General features: G+C 44.2%; 1 long non-coding RNA gene across 1 annotated transcript; it reads left to right on the plus strand.

The window, feature by feature from the left end:
• The first annotated feature begins 848 nt into the window (after window positions 1–848).
• On the plus strand, window positions 849–6,406 carry LOC138990960 (uncharacterized). The gene is made up of 2 exons (XR_011466989.1): window positions 849–1,066; window positions 6,302–6,406. It is a non-coding gene; the product is annotated as an uncharacterized lncRNA (long non-coding RNA).
• The last annotated feature ends 13,895 nt before the right edge of the window (window positions 6,407–20,301 follow it).

Consider the following 20,301-nt stretch of genomic DNA (forward strand, 5'->3'; position numbering starts at 1 on the left):
GCAGGCGACCCCCTTTCAATTCCAGGGTCGGGAAGATCCCCTAGAGAAGGGATATTCTCCACTCAAGTATTCTTGGGCTTCCCTTGTAACACAGCTAGTAAAGAATCCGCCTGCAATGTGGAAGACCTGGGATCGATTCCTGAGTTGGGAAGATCCCCTGGAGGAGGGAAAGGCTACCCATTCCAGTACTCTGGCCTGAAGAATTCCACTATAGGATCACAGAGAGTCGAACACGACTGAGAGACTCTCACTTTAATGTATGAGAAAAAAGAAAAACAAAAATAGAAAAAAGAAAGAAAGGAGGGCCCCTTGGGCCAGTCACTTTCTGGTACAGAAGATAAATGTCTAGACAGAGCGGAAGGGGGCTGTATTCTGACGCTGATTTCACTTTTCCCTCCAGTTGGGAAGCTAGCGTCAGCCCAGAGGGAGGTCGGGGAGATCCGCTTCAGCGTCTCCTTCCAGTAGGTTTCTCCAGCTGTCTTGGGTACCAGTCCACGCAGGATGGCCCCTCCAAATAGCTCCTGTGGCGCTTCGCCTCACCGGCTGCGTCTCGCTCGCGCAGGCGGCACGAGCCACCCTGCCCTACGCAACCCCAGACGGCGCACTCTTTCGGGGCCAGGGAACGTCGCCGTCACAGGCAAAGCATTCTCTGTCCCCCACGGAGGAGGCGTCTGTCAAACCGCCTCCACCAATCCCTTGCAGGCTCTGAGGCCTTGGCCACGCCCCAGTGGCCCGCCAAGGCCACATAGCCCCCGCCCTCCTAGCCCCGCCCCGACTCCAGCCTCGCCCCCTGGGCGGTGTCTTGGCCGTGACTGAACTCCCTACTGAAAACGAAACCTAGGGGAGACGCCCGGGGTCCGTCCCGCGGGGACGGGGATCTTGACCTGCAGCTTGGAGACAACCTCTGCCGGCTGTAGGAGCCGCGCGGGTGTTCAGGCATCTGATGAAGTACCAGGGCTGCCCGCGACCGGCCGAGGTCCAAGGGACCCCCGGAGTGGAGGAGAGAATGACGGGGTCTGGAGACGGGAAAGGGACAGCGGACCAGGGCGAGGCCGGAGCTTCAGGGGTGGGTGCGAGGAGGGGCCGGGGCACGAGGGAGGGGCGCGGTCCAGGTAGGCGGAGGGTCTGAGCGGGGATTTGGGGGAGGTCAAGAAGAGGCTTTCCCAGGGGTCCTCAGCTCTGGCTCAGTGGTCCCTTAGCTTTTCCCCTCCAAGTTTCCTTTCTCTCCTGTGCCCGCACTCGCTTCCCAGGTCTGCTGACCATCCCCCTCCACAGGGCAGCAACTGGAAAGGTTGGGGCGCCGTAATAGGGATCCTGGGGGTCTGGGGACAATCAGTCCTGGTTGGTGCGGAATTTTAATCAGGACCCTCGGTGACCTTGGGCTTCCCGGGTGGCTCAGTCGGTAAAGAATCCGCCTTCAACGCAGGAGGCCCAGGTTTGATACCTGGGAGGGGAAGATTCATTCCCCTGGAGAAATACTCTTGTCTGGAGAATTCCATGGACAGAGGAGACTGGCGAGTCACAGTCCACAGGCTCCCAAAGAGTCAGACGCGACTGAGCGACTAACACTTTTGGTGACTCGAATTGACAGCCCCAGAAATATGACAGGGAGTTAAGACCTGGGGCAAAGTGGTGAATACTCTAGCAGGAGGATCTGACACAGGTTGTGAGAGGAACAAATGAAACTCCTGGAAGACGGGACACCGTAGCACTGAGCTTCCTCTATCGGAAGCTTCCTCTACCGCCCTGGAAGCCTGAGACCTGACACCCACACCAGGGGGGCCTGGGACTTTGCCCTGAGCCCTCTCCTCCTGTCTGAAACATTCTTTGTCACACTGTCACCCTGAGTCCTGCCCCAGGAACTGACTCATCATTCTCAAAACTTTTTGGTTCAGTATTATCTATATAGTCTTGGAATTAGTGAGAAAGTGTTAGTCACTCAGTCGTGTCCGACTCTTTGTAGCCCCGTGGACTGTAGCCTGCCTTCCAGGATCTTCTGTCCATGGGATTTTCCAGGCAAGAATACTAGAGTGGGTTTCCATTTCCTTCTCCAAGAATTAGTGAGAACCCTAAGGATTTTTTTTTTTTTAATTTTTCATTGAAATATACTTGATTTTCAGGTGTACAGTAGAGGGATTCCAATATACATACACATATCTTTATTCTTTTTTAGATTCTTTTCTCATATAGGTTATCACAGAATATTGAGTAGAGTTTCCTGTGCTACACAGTAGGTCCTAGTTGGTTATCTTTCCAAGCTCCTGATTTACCCCTCCTCCCTGTTTCCCCTTTGGTAACCATGACTTTCTTTTTGATATCTGTAAGTCTGTTTCTGTTTTGTAAATAAGTTCCTTTGTAACATTTTAAAAAATTAGATTCCACCTTTGAGTGATATCACATAATATTTGTCTTTATCTCTGACTTACTTCACTTGGTATGATCATCTCGAGATCCATCCATGTTAAAGCAGGTGGCATTATTTCATTCTTTTTATGGCTGAATAATTTTCATTGTATATACATACCACACCATTTTTTTTTCTTCTTTTTTTGGTCATCAGTAGCAGCTTGTTCAAACCTGTGATCCCTAAAGTGGAAGTTCAGAGCCCTAACCACTGGACAACCAGGGAATTTCCAGTACATCTTTATCCATCCCACCATTCCTAGACATTCAGGTTGTTTCCATGTCCTGGCTATTGTAAATAGAGATGCAATGAACTATGTGGGGTGCTACATGGGGTGCATATACCTTTTCTATTATGGTTTTCTCCATAAATCCAGGAGTGGGATTGCTGGATGATATGGTAGTACCCTAAGGATAATTTTGTTTATGTAGGTTTTATCAAGCAATATTTACCATACTAGGAATAAAACAGTTTTTTTTAAATTTTGTCAATTTATTTAGAATGGTATTAATAACTCATTACATTTTTTTGATAGATCTATTCTTTATTGTAATATTTGTAATAAAACATAATTGCAGAGACTTCCCTGGAGGTCCAGTGATTAAGATTCCAGCTTCCATTACAGAGGACATGGGTTGGATCCTTGGTTGGGGAGCTAAGATCCCGCAAGCTGCAAGGCAAAGCCACAGAATAAAATAAAGGTGTAGTTAAAAAAAAAAAAAAAAAAAGTGGGACTTCCCTGTTGGTCCAGTGGTTAAGAATCTGCCTGCCAATTCAGGGAATATGGGTTTGATCTCTAGTCCAGGAACTAAAATTCCACATGCCATGGGGCAGCTAGGCATGTGTGTTGCAACTACTGAAGCCTGGGTGCCCAAGAGCCCATGCTTTATAACAAGAAAACCCACCAGAACAAGACGCCTGTGTACCACAACTAAAGAGTAGCCCTCGTTTGCCACACCCAGAGAAACTCTGGGGGCAGCAATGAAGAGCCTAGGAGCTGCAAAGAAGATCCAGCATAGCCAAAAATAATAATAATAGCAATTGCATTTAACTTAATTGCCTTTTGTGATATAACTGATGGTGTAATTGTAATGATTTGGGTGAGCTATTGTTTATGCTTCTCCCTTATGAATGCCAGGCAAAAAGAATAGAGAGTATTTACAATAAATATATTCTGAAGGAAAAGCAAAGGTATGGCAATTAGGCTTCTGGTGTCAGCTGTCTACTTTGATATTTGCTGTCCTGTTGATCCAAAAACTGGTATTTTGCAAATACTTTTCTACTTTAAACATGTCCCAGGTAGTACAGTGGGAACCAGTTATAAAACTGTCAGTAAATATTCATCTCTAGTACTTTGACACTGATTTCTCTCTTTTTTGCAATAACCCCCTATTTCCTTAAGATTTTCATCTCCTCTCCATAGCTAGTTGCCTTCTGACTATGCCTGTGGGTAGTAGACACTATCGGAGAAGGCAATGGCACCCCACTCCAGCACTCTTGCCTGGAGAATCCCATGGACGGAGGAGCCTGGTAGGCTGCAGTTCATGGGGTCGCTAAGGGTCGGACACGAATGAGCGACTTCACTTTCACTTTTCACTTTCATGCATTGGAGAAGGAAATGGCAACCCACTCCAGTATTCTTGCCTGGAGAATCCCAAGGACAAAGAAGCCTAGTGGACTGCCGTCTATGGGGTCACACAGAGTCGGACACGACTGAAGCGACTTAGCAGCAGCAGTAGTAGACACTATTCCAGATTTTTGTAAAATAATTTTTTTTTGTAGCTGAACAGTTGTCAATTCTTTGAACTTATTCAGTGATTGATTCATAGATTCAGGAGAGCTCATGGAACTGTACTTACTTTTACTCTATTTACCATTCCCTCCTTTCAAATAGGAGTTCTAACTGGAAGAGTGCAGTTAAATGCGACTCAGATTGTAGCTTCTCTCACTGTGCCCATGGCAGAGATTTCTCATTGACCCTGGGTCACGGATCTTGAGTCAAATCACAAATTAATACTGTTCTCATGATAGTGCACCAGGAATCCACAATCAGTCGTTAAAAATCATTTTGCCATTTTTGCTTTGAAATAAAAGAATGATAAACATTTTTTGTGTTTCTGCTGCTGCTGCTAAGTCACTTCAGTCATGTCCGACTCTGTGCGACCCCAGAGACGGCAGCCCACAAGGCTACCCGGTCTCTGGGATTCTCCAGGCAAGAACACTGGAGTGGGTTGCCATTTCCTTCTCCAATGTATGAAAGTGAAAAGTGCAGTTGCTCAGTTGTGTCCGACTTTTAGCAACTCCATGGACTGCAGCCCACCAGGCTCCTCCGTCCATGGGATTTTCCAGGCAAGAGTACTGGATTGGGGTGCCATTGCCTTCTCCAAGGCACTTATTCATAGCTGAAACCAAAGACTTGAGATGGGACAGAGAAACGGTACAACGGAGGTGGAGTGGGCAGGAAACAAGACCACTAAAAACACAGGAAAAGGAAACCAGGGTGGAATTCCAGTGCTGGGAGCTAGAGACTCATTCAGAATCCAGATCTGCCAACCATGAGTGATGCAAATAATTCTGCTTTTTGCAATTAGTATGTATTTTATAATTAAAACTTTTAATCCCAAAATGTTTCCTGTTTCACAGTTTTGAAGATCAGATGAGAACATTGGTCAAAGTACATGGCACAAAGCTTTTTAACTGGGAAGCTCAACTAGTTCACTAGTTTTTAAAAATGGAGTATCCCCTTAATCAATTTTTAAACACAATTTTGTTCATTTAATTTACATTAACATACATTTTGTTAAGAGTTTTGTTCATGATGATAATGCTCGATGACAGAGAGTGAAGCAAAAAGGTAAACAAAAAAGTAAAACCCTTCAAGTCAGCCAGACCTAAAATCACATTAGGACTGGAGCCCTTGACAGCCTGCCACCCGAAATAAGTTATTTTACCATCATAGACAAATTTTCATAGGGTGGGAAAGAATAAATGTTAGCGATATAAAGGCCTCAAATACTGATGTTCACTTCACTCTTCGTGATCCCTAAATAAACGCGTTTCCCAGCTGTACTGGATGCCTGGGTCTGGCTGCTCAGCATACAAACTTCAGCCCCTTCCCAGTACCTCTGCAACGGTGAGAGAGAGAGGGGAGCTGCCATTCCCCTGCCCTCTGGCGGCAGAAGCACGGCCTGCAGCCTCAGTGCAGCTGGGACGGGCTCCGCTCCCCGGGAAGGTCTGCACTGCTGCCGACAAGGGCCGGGCCGGGGGCAGAATCCTGGCCCCCTGGTCCCACAGCAACTTCTCATCCGTTCTGTGACCTACACACTCCCCCGATAAATTAATTTTCTCCTTAAGTAGTTCCTGTTGTGTGTAAACAAGAACCCTAAACTAAGGACACTTCCTTGCTGCTGCTATCAGTGCCATGAAATTATTTCAGTATCTTTTTCTCCATGGCTGAATATACAAAGATAATGGGAGCAAAGTATTCTTCCGCTGTAAAGATGGGTGGAATAGATCAAAATCCACTTGTTGAATTTTCTGTAAATAGTGCTCCAGAGCAACAGTCTAAAGAAAAGCAGGAAATGCTTTCACAGGAACACTTCTGTGGAAGGACCTAGCGTACTTTAAGTGCAAGTGTGCCTGGCTGGCAACGTCATATACCACATCTCTCACATTTCTATCTTGACTCTTCTGTAGAAAATCCTCTTGTGTGTTTCTACTGTACATTAAATAATCTTATTGGAGTTTTGTGTGTATTATCTCTCATTCTCACAATAACTGTACAAGATAGACTGTAATATTCCATCCTTCAATTATGGAAATTGAAGCTCTATGGTTTAAGTAACTGAACTCTAAAATGACTCTTTAAGTGACTAAGTCATTTCTGACTCTTTGCAGGTCCATGGACTGCAGTACTCCAGGCTTCCCTGACCTTCACTGTCTCCCAGAGTTTGCTCACATTCATGCGTCAATGATGCCAAATGAAAATGAAAATGAAAATGACTCTTCCTGACCCTAAAATCCCTCTTGTTCCAATAAGCAAACCAGTTTGTTTTAAAGGGCCAGGCCTGGGGCAGCTGTGGGCTCAGGGGTTCTTAAGCAGCATGTCTGCTGATGGGCAGGGCTATATTTCCACCTGGCTAGTTGCTTGGCTGGAGGCATCCTAGTACTGGTGCCAGCAGGCTGGTGAGGGTTGTGGGTGGATCCCAATGCTAATAAGCTAGGGAGAGGATTCCAAAATGGCACTTGCCAGCGCCAGTATCCACGTGGTAGAAAAAGCACCCCCAAAATGACTGTTGCTAGTGTCTGAGTCCCCAGGATGAGTTCCAGTTGCTTCCTGCCTCTCTGGGAGGCTTCCTGAGATCAGCAGGTGATCTGTGTGTGTAAGCGTGTGTGTGCTCAGTCCCGTCCAACTCTTAGCAACCCCACGGACTGTAGCCCCCCGGGCTCCTCTGAGCATGGGATTTTCCAGACAAGAATACTGGAATGGGTTGACATTGCCTCCTTTAGGGGATCTTCCTGACCCAGGGATCAAAACTGTGTCTCTTGCTTCTCCTGCATTGGCAGGAGAAGTGGTGGATTCTCTACCACTGCGCCACCTGGGAAGCCCTATGGTCATCTGACCCAGGTTCATTTCAAATACCTGCTTCTGTACTAGGTCCCGGAGCTGTGAGATTTGATGTGTGCTCTTTAGGAGTAGATTGTCTATTTCCCACAGCCCTATGGATTGCCCTAAATGAGCCCTGCTGGCCTTAAAAGCCAAACACTTGAGGTCTCTTCTTCCAGGTGCAAGATCCCCAGGCTGGGGAGCCCAATGAGGCACTTGGGCTCCTTGCCACTTGGGAAGAATCTCTAAAGTTGTAATTATCCTCCCATTTGTGGGTCACCCTGGTGGCTCATATGGTAAAGAAATTGCCTGCAATGCAGGAGACCTGGGTTTGGTGGGGAATATCCCTGGAGAAGGGGATGGCAACCTATTCCAGGATTCTTGCTTGGAGAATTCCATAGACAGAGGAGCCAGGTGGGTTACAGTCCATGGGGTTGCAAAGAGTCGGACATGACTGTATCATGACTCTACCCCACCTACCTGTCTTGTTGAGGTTCCTTCTTTATATTTTTAGTTGTAGAAGATCCTTTATGCCCTTTCTGCCCATTTTCTGGTTTTTCATATCAATAGTTTCTCGGTAAATAGCTGTCATTTTGGTGTGCCTGTGGGAGGAGATGAGCTCAAGTCCTCTGACTCCACCACCTTGGCCACTCCTCAACAGTTATCCTTCTTGATGAATTAATTTGCAACAGGAGTCGGGCATTTCTGTGTTCTCCTTGTGGGCCGAGCAATGGGGTGATGGCCAGTTTGAAACTTTCTTTCTTTGCTACCATCCCCCTGAGTTCATGAACACAGGCTTTACTGGCCACCCGATCCAGGCAATCAAGGGGCATCTTCCAGGGAATTACACCCCCCACCACCACCACACACACACAACTGCGCACCAGATACATGTACCAGCTGCTGGGACTCAGCAGAGGAGGAAGACTGTGACATAGGACTTGCCCTTTGAGGTCTCTGCATGGATTTACAGTCAGCCCTTAGATGTGTGTTTCATTAGAAGCCTGGCCCTCAGGCCACAGCTGTGCAGAAAGGCTAACAGGCCTCGGGGCTCCTCCCCCAGTCTGCTGCCTCCGTGCTGAGTCCTGTGGGTGTTAGCTGTTGAAGAGCTCTTTCCCTATTGGTTACAGTCTTGTGGTATCCATGAGCGTATGCCCCGCTCACCACCAGAACCAGGCCATCTAGAAGTGTCCGCTGGGCTGCAGCCACTAAAGTGGAACTCCAGATGACAGTGCAAGCTCCTCTCTGGGAGATATCAGCAGTATGGAGTGAGACTCAAAAATTGGGAAAAAAAAAAAAAAGTCTCTCAGTCGTATCCAACTCTTTGTAACCCCCAAGGACTGTAACCTACCAGGCTCCTCTGTCCATGGAATTCTCCAGCCAAGAATACTGGAGTAACCATTCCCTTCTCCAGGTTTTCTTCCTGACCCAGGGATCAAACCCAGGTGTCCTGCATTGCAGGCAGATTCTTTATTGTCTGAACCACCAAGAAAGCCCAGGAGTGAGACCCAGGGAAAGCACCAAGATAGCACCCAGCAGCCCCAGTCCCTGAAGACTTGGCAGCCTCTAAATGTGTGCCAAACCAGAAGCCTGCCCCTCAGGCCAAAGCTCCAGGATGAGCAAATAGGCCTCTTTCATAGAAAGGCTGAGACTGTGTTTCAATAAGTGGCCTGTGCTACTACCCACGGGTGGTAGATGGCTAAGAACTGCCCCTTTGTAATAGCCCCAGGGGACTCACAATCTGAAGCTGAGAGGGTAACGGGCAGGAAGGCTAGAGGTCTCCAAACAGAGGAAATAGCCTGCAAGTGTCAGACATTTTTCTCTCTCTTAAGCGGCAGGAGGAAACAAACTAGATATTTTTTTCTTCTCTATACAAATTTAAAAGGTTTCTCTTAAAACACTGTGTTGCCATAATGACACCTGGTTTCACCTGAAGTTACCTATTCTCAAACCTAGAGATAACCAGTGCATTTTTCTTATGGAAATGTTTGTCTTAAGCTATGCTAATGTGCTATGCATTTACCCCAGACTCTGTCTTCAAGTCGGTTCCACCTAAGGGCTCAGAACCTACTTGAAAACAAGTATGTTATACTCAGATATTGTTTCCCTAATCTATGTAAACAAAACTATTTGTATGGTAATCTGTCCTTCTACAAGATTCAAGTTAACCATTTTGTGGCCCAGGATGAATCGTCTGGTGCCAGGATTATCCCAAAATGCATCTTATGGGTGAGGGCCCTGGTGCCATTCTGAGTTTTAACACATTCCTTTCTTTCATTAACAGACTGTTAGTGACTATATAACATTCAGCTGAAGATGAGCAGGGGGGTACTCTTTCTGTCTCCTTCTGATACCTATGTCAGAAGCTTTCTCTATCTCCTTTATACTTTAATAAAACTTTATTACACAAAAGCTCTAAGTGATCAAGCCTCGTCTCTGGCCCTGGATTGCATTCTTCTCCTCCGGAGGCCAAGAATCCTGGCATCTTTTTTTCAGCAACAACCTTTCAAAGCTTTGCTGGCCACCAGAGCCAAGTAATCAAAGATCACACGCTGAGCCCCAGCCATAAAACCCCAGGCACAACGCAAGGGTACAAATTCCTTTCTAGATGGTACCTGGTGGCTCAGGTAAAGAATCTGCCTACCAAGCAGAACATACAGGTTCAATCCCTGGGTGAGGGAGATCCCCCAAAGAAGGAAATGGCAATCTGCTCCAGTATTCTTGTCTGGAAAAATCCCATTGACAGAAGAGCCTGGTGAGTTACAGTCGTGGGGTCAGAAAAGAATCAGACATAACTTATGACTAAACAATAACTAGTAAGCTACTACAGAGCAGAGCAGAAAGAGAGAGCTAAAATGGCATGCACCAAGCTCTGTCTTTGGAGACTATTTCAGTAGGCCCGTAGATGTATGTTAAAGTAGATGCCTGTCCCTCAGGCTAATGGTGTAAGCTGAGCAAACAAGCATCTTTCACAGAAAGTCTGGGCACCTTTCATTCAGCTCTGTGCTGGGTCCTGGGATGGATGAATCTGCATGGGCAAGTCCTTTAAGAACAGATTCTCAGTTCTCTAGTCCTTGTAGGTCTCAGGGCTTTCAAAGCTATATATTTTAGGGGCTTGTCTCTCAGGTGTAACTCTTAAAAATTGCAGTGCCAATTGTGGATTTCAAGCCCTTCACTTCTCAGGGAGAAACCTGGGTTTGTGAGAGTTCACTCCTGATTGTTGGTGACTGTGCCAGGGGTGGGGTTTATGTGTGGGCAGGACTGTGTCTTAGCCTCTCCTGACTGCTTCGAAGTGGGTATTTCCCAGTTTGCCTAATGCACAGAAGTCACTCAGCTACTTTCAGTTTCTGGTTTTATTTTACAGTGTCAATTATTCCATATATTCCATATATGCAAGAGGGCATCAGAGGGCAAACACATTGAAACCATACTCACAGAAAACTAGTCAATCTAATCACACTAGGACCACAGCCTTGTCTAACTCAGTGGTGGAGAGATCTGACAGAATGTGGTCCACTGGAGACGGGAATGGCAAACCACTTCAGTATTCTTGCCTTGAGAACCCCATGAACAGTATGAAAAGGCAAAATGATGGGATACTGAAAGAGAAACTCCCCAGGTCAGTAGGTGCCCAATATGCTACTGGAGATCAGTGGAGAAATAACTCCAGAAAGAATGAAGGGATGGAGCCAAAGCAAAAACAATACCCAGCTGTGGATGTGACTGGTGATAGAAGCAAGGTCCGATGCTGTAAAGAGCAATATTGCATAGGAACCTGGAATGTCAGGTCCATGAATCAAGGCAAATTGGAAGTGGTCAAACAAGAGATGGCAAGAGTGAATGTCGACATTCAAGGAATCAGCGAACTGAAATGGACTGGAATGGGTGAATTTAATTCAGATGACCATTATATCTACTACTGTGGGCAGGAATCCCTCAGAAGAAATGGAGTAGCCATCATGGTCAACAAAAGAGTTCAAATGCAGTACTTGGATGCAATCTCAAAAACAACAGAATGATCTCTGTTCGTTTCCAAGGCAAACCATTCAATATCACAGTAATCCAAGTCTATGCTCCAACCAATGCTGAACAAGCTGAAGTTGAACGGTTCTATGAAGACCTACAAGACCTTTTAGAACTAACACCCAAAAAAGATGTCCTTTTCATTATAGGTGACTGGAATGCAAAAGTAGGAAACCAAGATAAACCTGGAGTAACAGGCAAATTTGGCCTTGGAATATGGAATGAAGCAGGGCAAAGACTAATAGAGTTTTGCCAAGAAAATGCACTGATCATAACAAACACCCTCTTCCAACAACACAAGAGAAGACTCTACACATGGACATCACCACTTGGTCAACACCAAAATCAGATTGATTATATTCTTTGCAGCCAAAGATGGAGAAGCTCTATACAGTCAGCAAAAACAAGACCAGGAGCTGACTCTGGCTCAGACCATGAACTCCTTATTGCCAAATTCAGACTTAAATTGAAGAAAGTAGGGAAAACCACTAGACCATTCAGGTATGACCTAAATCAAATCCCTGATGATTATACAGTGGAAGTGAGAAATAGATTTAAGGGCCTAGATCTGATAGATAGAGTGCCTGATGAACTATGGACTGAGGTTCGTGACATTGTACAGAGACAGGGATCAAGACCATCCCCATGGAAAAGAAGTGCAAAAAAGGAAAATGGCTGTCTGGGGAGGCCTTACAAATAGCTGTGAAAAGAAGAGAAGTGAAAAGCAAAGGAGAAAAGGAAAGATATAAACATCTGAATGCAGAGTTCCAAAGAGTAGCAAGAAGAGATAAGAAAGCCTTCCTCAGCGATCAATGCAAAGAAATAGAGGAAAACAACAGAATGGGAAAGACTAGAGATCTCTTCAAGAAAATCAGAGATACCAAAGGAACATTTCATGCAAAGATGGGCTCGATAAAGGACAGAAATGGTATGGACCTAACAGAAGCAGAAGATATTAAGAAGAGATGGCAAGAATATACAGAACTGTACAAAAAAGATCTTCACGACCCAGATAATCACAATGGTGTGATCACTGACCTAGAGCCAGACATCCTGGAATGTGAAGTCAAGTGGGCCTTAGAAAGCACCACTACGAACAAAGCTAGTGGAGATGATGGAATTCCAGTTGAGCTATTTCAAATCCTGAAAGATGATGCTGTGAAAGTGCTGCACTCAATATGCCAGCAAATTTGGAAAACTCAGCAGTGGCCACAGGACTGGAAAAGGTCAGTTTTCATTCCAATCCCAAAGAAAGGCAATGCCAAAGAATGCTCAAACTACCGCACAATTGCACTCATCTCACACGCTAGTAAAGTAATGCTCAAAATTCTCCAAGCCAGGCTTCAGCAATATGTGAACCGTGAACTTCCTGATGTTCAAGCTGGTTTTAGAAAAGGCAGAGGAACCAGAGATCAAATTGCCAACATCCGCTGGATCATGGAAAAAGCAATAGAGAGTTCCAGAAAAACATCTATTTCTGCTTTATTGACTATGCCAAAGCCTTTGACTGTGTGGATCACAATAAACTGTGGAAAATTCCTAAAGAGATGGGAATACCAGACCACTTGATCTGCCTCTTGAGAAATTTGTATGCAGGTCAGGAAGCAACAGTTAGAACTGGATATTGGAACAACAGACTGGTTCCAAATAGGAAAAGGAGAACGTCAAGGCTGTATATTGTCACCCTGCTTATTTAACTTATATGCAGAGTACATCATGAGAAATGCTGGGCTGGAAGAAGCACAAGCTGGAATCAAGATTGCCAGGAGAAATATCAATAACCTCAGATATGCAGATGACACCACCCTTATGGCAGAAAGTGAAGAGGAACTAAAAAGCCTCTTGATCAAAGTGAAAGTGGAGAGTGAAAAAGTTGGCTTAAAGCTCAACATTCAGAAAACGAAGATCATGGCATCCGGTCCCATCACTTCATGGGAAATAGATGGGGAAACAGTGGAAATAGTGTCAGACTTTATTTTTTTGGGCTCCAAAATCACTGCAGATGGTGACTGCAGCCATGAAATTAAAAGACGCTTACTCCTTGGAAGGAAAGTTATGACCAACCTAGATAGCATATTCAAAAGCAGAGACATTACTTTGCCAACAAAGGTCTGTCTGGTCAAGGCTATGGTTTTTCCTGTGGTTATGTATGGATGTGAGAGTTGGACTGTGAAGAAGGCTGAGCGCTGAAGAATTGATGCTTTTGAACTGTGGTGTTGGAGAAGACTCTTGAGAGTCCCTTGGACTGCAAGGAGATCCAACCAGTCCATTCTGAAGGAGATCAGCCCTGGGATTTCTTTGGAAGGAATGATGCTAAAGCTGAAACTCCAGTTCTTTGGCCACCTCATGTGAAGAGTTGACTCATTGGAAAAGACTCTGATGCTGGGAGGGATTGGGGGCAAGAGGAGAAGAGAACGACAAAGGATGAGATGGCTGCATGGCATCACCGACTCGATGGACGTGAGTTTGAGTGAACTCTAGGAGTTAGTGATGGACAGGGAGGCCTGGCGTGCTGTGATTCATGGGGTCGCAAAGAGTCGGACACGACTGAGCGACTGATCTGATCTGATCTCTGATATATAGATTTTATGTGTCCACTGGCAGAGGTGTGTGAAGGATCCACCTACGTTGTCATTGAACCAGAACCTATAGTCTTGATAATCTTTTTGTTGTTGATGATGAGAAGGATAATCAGTGTTCCTTATTTGTGTTCCATGAGGGCAAGTTGTGTTTCCTTTTCTGTTTGTTATGCCCTTTTTTGAGCTTCCCTGGTGGCTTAGGCAATAAAGAATCTGCCTGCAATGCACGAGATGCAGGTTCAATTTCCAAGAAGGAAATGACAACCCACTCCAGTGTTCTTGCCTGGAGAATTCCATGGACGGGGAAGCCTGGTGGGCTACAGTTCATGGGGTCACAAAAAATCAGACATGACTGAGCGATTAAGCTTTTTCACCTATTGCCATTGTTGTAGGCTGTGTCTTCTTTAAGTTTCTGCTTTCTTCTGTAGCAAATCTTTACACTTTTAAAAGCCAGACTCCAATTCAAGTATTTAAACCAATGTTTATTGATCATTTACTGTGTTTAAGGAACTATTCTAAATTTAGGATGGTATTAAAGGCCAGACTTGTTCCTGTGCTGAAGGAACTCATGATTCTTTAACTTTGAAATAACTTTGAAAAGACAGCCTTATCAATAACTATTGATAATGCATGCTAAGTTGCTTCAGTTATGTCCAACTCTTTTGCAACCCCATGGACTGTAACCTGCCAGGCTCCTCTGTTGATGGTGCCCTCTTCCAAGGGATCTTTCAGACCCAGGGATCAAAACTGTGGTCTCTCACATCTCTTATAATGGCAATTCTTTACCACTAGTGCCACCTAGGAAGCCCAATAACTATTGTGGTCAGCACTAAAAGAAAGACACGAAAAGTTAAAGAAGTTAAAGATTGAAAAATGTTTTCTTGAAGATGCAACAAGCTTTCAAAAAAGAAGAGACATTTGAATTGGGTTTTAAAACAATAAGGTGTTTTAATTAGGAAAAGATTTATCTTCTGTATGGTTGTGCGTGTGTGTATTTTTTTCTATTTATTTATTTAAATTAGAAAGGGATTTAGTTCAGGAATGTTGGACCTGCTGAAATAGTACATTCTAGATCTTTCTGGCATAACTCATGGAATAATGCAGAAGTAGTCCAGTAAGACACCAGCTTCCTCTGGGCTACTACTGGAACTGTAGTTTCTTGGCTCAGGAACCCACTGCTACACAGCAGCCCTAGACACCAGGAAACCAGGGAAAAGAGAGACAGGTCAAGTAGCCTAACTACCCTGACAAAGTCTAGGATGTGGTTGTTGACAAGAACCTGTGCCAGGGAAACTAGTTACAAAAGTCTTTGAAGAAACTGTTTTAGAAGAGGATGCTATGGCTGTTGGATAGAGGCATAGTGACTCAGATGAGTAAGGCCCTCTTCCTTGAGCTGTTGTTTGTGGGCAGATCTGCATATGAATATGTATGAATATGTCATAACTCTTGGCTCTTTGCTTCGTGTACCTGTTCTTAGTTGGCCAGGGAGAGCTCACTCAGGGGAAGGAGGAATACTACCTCTAGAGTAGTCATGTGCCTCTTTTTTTGATGTGGACCAATTTTAAAGTCTTTATAGAAAGTGAAAGTGAGGTCGCTCAGTCTTGTCTGACCCTCAGCGACCCCATGGACTGCAGCCTTCCAGGCTCCTCCATCCATGGGATTTTCCAGGCAAGAATACTGGAGTGGGGTGCCATTGCCTTCTTCATCTTTATACAATTGGTTATAATTTTGTTCTTGTTGGTTATAATGTTGTTTTTGTTCTATGTTTTGGGTTTTTGGCCATGAGGCATGTGGGATCTTAGCTTCCTAACCAGGGATTGAACCTGAACGCCCTACAATTGGAAGGCGAAGTCTCAACCACTGGACTGCCAGGGTTGGACTGCCACCTAAAATCTTATTTCTAGTCACAAGGTTTTGAGTAAGTATTTCTCCAGTGGACAGATGGGCCTGTCATGGTCAGAAAATGGAAGACAAACAGCTAGTTCCAATTAGCCAGGGTTTTAGCAACTTCTTTAGGGCAGCTAGCTCAGTTTAGGATCTCAATGGGTGCCTGGACTTATTTTTCAATACTGCAAATGATAGAATCTTGTCCAGTTCATGCTTATCTTTAAAATATCTCTGGTAAAAAGAATAAGAAAACAAATGATCACATAGAGACACCTTTCTGGTTATTAAAATCCTATCAAAGCATAAGAAGTATAGCCACATCAGCATCATGTGGTTTGAGTTGTTCCCTTTTTCTCTTCCCTTTGATTTACAATTAATTGGACATTGATAACTGAACAGGAGTCTCTGTGCAGTAAATTAGAATGCCGTGGGCTTCCCAGCTGGTGCTAGTGGTAAAGAACTCGCCTGCCAATGCAGGAGACATAAGAGACAGAAGTTGATCCCTGGGTTGGGAAGATCCCCTGGAGGAGGGCATGGCAACCCACCCCAATATTCTTGCTTGGAGAATCCCCGTGGACAGAGGAGCCTGGAGGGCTACAGTCCATGGAGTTGCACAGAGCTGGACATGAATGAATCAACTTAGCACCCAAGCAGGACCTCAGAGGGGGCTGCAAATCAAAGAGTCAGTAAGCCTGCCCTACCCTACTCACTGTAATTGGGAAAATGGAAGCCTGGAGAGTGCAAAGCTGGGCTGACACCCAGGAGATATTTTGTGGAGGTCCAGCTTGCCTGTTGGGAGAATCTGACATGCCATCAGCGCAGGACAGAGATGAGTTTGGCAGCAGAGGAGAGGGAGGATAGGGCAATCCCCTTCCCTAGGGTGACACTGCAGCACACGGCACTGAGCCACTGCAGCAGCTGCCTCTTCAGCAGAGAAGGTGGAAAGCAAAAGTTGTGAGAGATGGACTGCTTGACTGCACTCCTTGTAGCTGGAGGGACCCATTTCTCTCTAGCAGCGCCCAGATTTCTGAAGAGGGACGGACTTCTGTGACTGGAGTGAGAGAAGAAAGGTGAGGAGGAGTCAGATAAGAATATCAAAGGGCCTTGAAGGAACACATCTCTTGCTGTATGCTTGGGGCCTTCAGCAGGATGTCCACCTCCGAATTCTTGAAGTCCCCTGTGAGGCCTGTGGGCACCCCCAAAGTCCCAGATGCGAAACCCACACCTTTCCCCACTCTGCTGAGGGTTCCTTGCGTGTGCCCTTGAGTGCAGCTCCTAGAACCCACTCAATAGAAATTTTTTTAAATGAGCAATTGCGCCACCTTCTGGAATGCAAAGCTTGAAAATTGGAAAGTGTTAGTTGTTTAGTCCTGTCTGACTATGATGCCATGGACCCACCAGGTTCCTCTGTCCATGGTATTCTCCAGGCAAGAACACTGGAGTGGGTAGCCTTTCCCTTCTCCAGGGGATCTTCCCAACCCAGGGATCAAATCCAGGTCTTCCACATTGCAGGCAGATTCTTTACCATCTGAGCCACCAGGGAAGGTTTCTAATTGTCAGCCTGTTGAAAGTAAGAACCAATGTAAACAGTATGAAAGCAGAAACTCATACTATCAAACACTATGAAGAATAAAGGAAATATGATAATTTTCCTTACAAAAATAAAATGATACTTCTCTAGCAACCAAACTTAAAGACACTGAATATTGGTACCTAAGAGATAGGAAATTCAAAATAGCTGTTATGAAGACATTTAACCAGCTACAAGAAAACTCAGGCAATTTAATGAACTCAAGAATAAAATTATTGAAAAGGAATTCTTTACCAAAGAAATCGGAATTATAAAAAAGAGCCAAACAAAGATTCTGGAACTAATGAATTCAATGAATGAAATAAAGAATGTATTGGAGAGCACAGGTAACAAGGCAGATCAGATGGAAGAAAGAATAAGTGATGATTCAGTTGGGAGAGGATTAGATTTCTAAAAAGTGAAGAAATTCTACAAGATTTATCAAATTTGATTGGAAATATAGATAAAAGTATAGATGGTTTACCAAAGAAGAAAGGGAGAAGGACCCAGAAAGTTTATTTGAAAACGAGAAATTTCCAAACCTGGGGAAAGAATTGGACATCCATAAAGTTAATAAAATGCCTGTTTTCTCAATGCAAAAAGACCTTTTCCAAGATGCATTACAATGAAATTGTCAAAAAGTAGTGATAAAGAAAATTACCTACAAAGGATCACATTAGAGTATCAGTGAATTCCTCAGAAGAAATTCTGCTGAGGCCAGGAGAGAGTGGAATAAAATATTCAAAGTGTCGAAAGAGAAAAGTTGCCAACCAAGAATACTATATCTGGCATAGTTATCCTTTATGCATGAAGAAGAAATAAAGACTTTTTTAAAGACAAACAAAAGCTGAGGGAGCTTACCACCACTAGATCTGCTGAAGGGAGTTGTTTAGTTTGAAATGAAAAGATGCGAGTGAAAAAACATAGGAAAGTACACAACATTCTGGTATAGGTGAAAAAAAGTCAAAGTTAGAAAATTGTAACTATATTCAGTTCAGTTGCTCAGTCGTGTCCGACTCTATGCGACCCCATGAATCGCAGCACGCCAGGCCTCCCTGTCCATCACCAACTCCCGGAGTTCACTCAGACTCACGTCCATCGAGTCAGTGATGCCATCCAGCCATCTCATCCTCTGTCGTCAATGGGTATTTTAACCACTTCATTATAGTAAAAAATTCCCTAATAGATAGATATTAAAGCAAATTATAAACCCATTAAAAGTAAAACATTGCAGAGACGTCCCTGTTGGTCCAGTGGTTAAGACCCTGCACTTACACTGCAGGGGGCGCGGGTCAGGGAACTGTAGTGTTGGCACAGTGAAATAAACAAACAAAAACTAGAATAGACTGAAGAATGGAATATAAGATAAAGGAGACTGGTAAAAAGTATTTTTTTGTGTGTGAAAATAAATTTCAGAACTAAATGTTGAAAAACTTTGAAATATGAAAAGGAAAAAATTATGCTAAATATTTGCTTTTTGTTAAATGTAACAAAATACAGATTTTATAACCACAAGGAGTAAAACTATGCATTAAAAATGATACAGCCAGACTATAAATCACCAGAAAGGCAGAGATTTTGTCCTAGTCATTGTTTAATCTCCAGAACTTCAAATAGTATCTGGTACACTGTAGGTTTGTAAGCAATTTACTTTTTCCAAAGTAAATCATTTGAGTCCCTTCCTTTGGATCAAACATATGCTTTACATTTAAAAAATGGTTTAAAATGTCTACAATTTCTGCCCAAAAAGCCGGCTGAATTGTGATAGGGATTACATGCAACCTATTGATCAATTTGGGAGGGACTTCCATCTTAGCTTAGCATTAAGTCTTCTAATCAATGAACATGGGATGCGTTTCAAATTTATGAAGCATTCGATATTTTTATATTCAGTTCAGTTCAGTTCAGTCACTCAGTCATGTCTGACTCTTTGTGACCCCATGAATCGCAGCACGCCAGGCCTCCCTGTCCATCACCAACTCCCGGAGTTCACCCAGACTCACGACCATCGAGTCAGTGATGCCATCCAGCCATCTCATCCCCTGTCATCCCCTTCTCCTCCTGCCCCCAATCCCTCCCAGCATCAGAGTCTTTTCCAATGAGTCAACTCTTCAATGAGGTGGCCAAAGTACTGGAGTTTCAGCTTTAACATCATTCATTCCAAAGAAATCCCAGGGCTGATCTCCTTCAGAATGGACTGGTTGGATCTCCTTGCAGTTCAAGGGACTCTCAAGAGTCTTCTCCAAAAGGGAACCCTCTTACACTGTTGGTGGGAATGCAAACTAGTACAGCCACTATGGAGAACAGTGTGGAGATTCCTTAAAAAATTGGAAATAGAACTGCCATATGACCCAGCAATCCCACTGCTGGCCATACACACTGAGGAAACCAGAAGGGAAAGAGACACGTGTACCCCAGTGTTCATCGCAGCACTGTTTATAATAGCCAGGACATGGAAGCAACCTAGATGTCCATCAGCAGATGAATGGATAAGAAAGCTTGGTACATATACACAATGGAGTATTACTCAGCCATTAAAAAGAATACATTTGAAGCAGTTCTAATGAGGTGGATGAAACTGGAGCCTATTATACAGAGTGAAGTAGGCCAGAAAGAAAACCACCAATACAGTATACTAACACATATATATGGAATTTAGAAAGATGGTAACAATAACCCTGTGTACAAGACAGCAAAAGAGACACTGATGTATAGAACAGTCTTATGGACTCTATGGGAGAGGGAGAGGGTGGGAAGATTTGGGAGAATGGCATTGAAACATGTAAAATATCATGTATGAAACGAGTTGCCAGTCCAGGTTCAATGCATGATACTGGATGCTTGGGGCTAGTGCACTGGGACGATCCAGAGGGATGGTATGGGGAGGGAGGAGGGAGGAGGGTTCAGGATGGGGAACACATGTATACCTGTGGTGGATTCATTTTGATATTTGGCAAAACTAATACAATTTTGCAAAGTTTAAAAATTAAAAAAAAACGAGAAAAAAAATTAATAAAATAAATGTAATTGTCAAAAAAAAAAAAAAAGAGTCTTCTCCAACACCACAGTTCAAAAGCATCAATTCTTCAGCACTCAGCCTTCTTCACAGTCCAACTTTCACATCCATACATGACCACAGGAAAAACCATAGCCTTGACTAGACGGACCTTTGTTGGCAAAGTAATGTCTCTGCTTTTGAATATGCTATCTAGGTTGGTCATAACTTTCCTTC

This window comes from Bos mutus, chromosome 15 (genome assembly GCF_027580195.1).
Source record: "Bos mutus isolate GX-2022 chromosome 15, NWIPB_WYAK_1.1, whole genome shotgun sequence".
Classification (NCBI taxonomy): domain Eukaryota; kingdom Metazoa; phylum Chordata; class Mammalia; order Artiodactyla; family Bovidae; genus Bos; species Bos mutus.